Here is a 2,454-nt window from a genome sequence, read left to right on the forward strand (position 1 = left end):
TAAAAGCATAAAATCTGTAGGTTTTGGGGGGTTGGAACCTTGGAGAATTCTCTCAAGCTTGGACGGTAGCCCTTGGAAGCTCAAGCTCGAAATTCAGGGGTTTCATCTAAATTCTTCTCATTTCTTGTATTAAATGACTGCTAGTATGGATTTCAAGTTGTATTTCGTGATTATGAGGAACTAATCCTCTAACTAGGGGTCCTAATGGAACCCCTCCTTGAATGTTGAATGAACTTGATTGTTAGTCTTTAATCTCTCTTATTGTTGTTGATTTTCTATGGATACACTTATTGCTTTCAAATGCTTGATCACCATTTGAATGATTTTTAGCTTGGGTTGAGACCGGAAGGATAGGCCTAAGGTTGCAAGAATCCATAGAAAACATAAGTTGAATGAACCATAGAAATATAGGTTTATGACTTATGCAATTGTTAAGTGATTTCCATTGATCTTAATGGGTTTACAATGTACTAATCCGAGTGTTAGGAATAACCCGGATTTATGTTGAAAACACATTCGATGTATCTAGGAATAGAACATTGAATAGAGTGGGAAATTGATTGTCAACAACTAATTTGAGAATTGAGAGTTAATGAATCAATGGAGTTCAATTGGATGAGAGGTGGTGAAATTAGGAACCCTAGTGCTTAACCTTCTTGGAAATTAAATTGTTATTTGTGGTTGGTTAATTGTTAAAATTGTTACTTACTTAGTCATCTTTTAAGTACTTGTTAGCATTACATAAACTATAATCAACAATTCGCATTGCCAATTAGTGTAATAGTTGTTTGAATTGACTTTGAATTTGAATTTGCCAAAATATCCTCGTGGGAACGATACTCTACTCATCCTTTATTACTTGTGCGATTTGTCCGCTTGCGAATAATTTCACAACAAGTTTTTGGCGCCGTTGCCGGGGATTGAGGAAAAATTTTCATTTTTGTGTCAATTTAAGTAATTTTTGTGCTAATTTGGTTTTTAATTTTCTGCAGAGAAATTCTTTCTCTTGTATGAGCTTAGGAAGACGTGCTCTTCGCTCGAGTGTGATTGGTTTGGATCCGGAGATTGAGAGAACGTTTCGTAGGCGTATACGGGAGCAATATAATAATCAAGTTGAAGGCATGGGAGACAATTTAGAAGGAAGGAATGGTGTGGGAGCCAATGGTGGAAACGGAGTCAATGAGGCGGATGGACCTCAAAGACAAATTGATCCTCGTTCTTTGGAGGAATGTGCTCGACCAACTTGGGATACCACTCCCTCTAGTATCCGGTATCCACCTATCAACTCCACTCACTTTGAGATCAAACCGGATATTATCACCATGATCTCCAATTCCGTCGTGTTCCATGGTTTTCCTCATGAAGAGCCAAATGTGCATATGGCTTCATTCTTGCATATTTGTGCTACATTTGATATTCAAGGTGTTTCTCGTGATGCAATTCTTTTGAGATTATTCCCATTTTCATTAAGGGATAAAGCTAAGGCATGGTTGATGTCCCTTCACCCCAATTCCATTACTACATGGGATGAGCTTCCGGAGCAATTCTTATCAAAAATTTTCCCTCCAGCGAAAGCGGTTCAAATCCGGAATGATATCATGACCTTTTCCCAATTTGATCTTGAATCTTTCCATGAAGCTTGGGAGAGGTTCAAAGCTATCTTGAGGAGTTGTCCTAATCATGGACTTGCGGAGTGGATTGTTTATCAAGCTTTTTATTCTGGATTAAGCATGTCAACGAGGCAAATATTAGATGCAGCTGCAGGTGGTTCTTTTATGACTAAATCTCAGGACGAGGCTCGAGATTTGCTGGAGAAAGTTGCCAGGACAAATACTTCTTGGCCTACGAAGACGCTACCACAAAGGCAAGGAAATTTGAGAGATGCTGATGTGATTACCGCTTTGGCCACTATGGCTAAAAAGATTGATGCTTTAGCAGTAAATTCACGCCAAGGAGTTCATGCAGTTCAAGGAATGCCATTTGTATCTTGTGAGTATTGTGGTGCTAACCATCAAACCGGAGAATGCTTGATTACTAATGCATCTTCGTCTCAAAGTGAGCAAGCTAATGCTATTGGAGGTGGATATTAAAATCGGCCAAGAAATGATCCATACTCAAATTTCTATAATCCGGGGTTTCGGAATCATCCAAACTTCTCTTGGAGCAACAGTCAAAATGTGCAAAACCCTCCCCCTCAACAAATTCAGCCACAAGAGAAAAAGAGGGACATCGATGAAATGTTTGCTAAAATGGCCGGAAGTATGGAGGCATTAGCCAACAACACCAACAATTTCATTAGCAAAACTGATTCTGCACTACAAACTCAAGCATCACTGATTCAGAATCAAGGGCCATCCATTAGAAATCTTGAGATACAAGTGGGGCAACTAGCTAATGCTCTATCATCAAGAGAAAAAGGGGGACTCCCTAGCCAAACGGAAGTGAATCCGAAAG

At 39.2% G+C, this 2,454-nt stretch overlaps 1 non-coding gene across 1 annotated transcript; it reads right to left on the minus strand.

Annotated features, from left to right (window-relative positions):
- Positions 1 to 1,582: 1,582 nt before the first annotated feature.
- Positions 1,583 to 1,687, minus strand: LOC119998036. The gene has a single exon (XR_005468162.1). It is a non-coding gene; the product is annotated as a small nucleolar RNA R71 (small nucleolar RNA).
- Between the last annotated feature and the right edge of the window lie 767 nt (positions 1,688 to 2,454).

This window comes from Tripterygium wilfordii, chromosome 4, assembly GCF_013401445.1.
Source record: "Tripterygium wilfordii isolate XIE 37 chromosome 4, ASM1340144v1, whole genome shotgun sequence".
Taxonomy (NCBI): Eukaryota; Viridiplantae; Streptophyta; class Magnoliopsida; order Celastrales; family Celastraceae; genus Tripterygium; species Tripterygium wilfordii.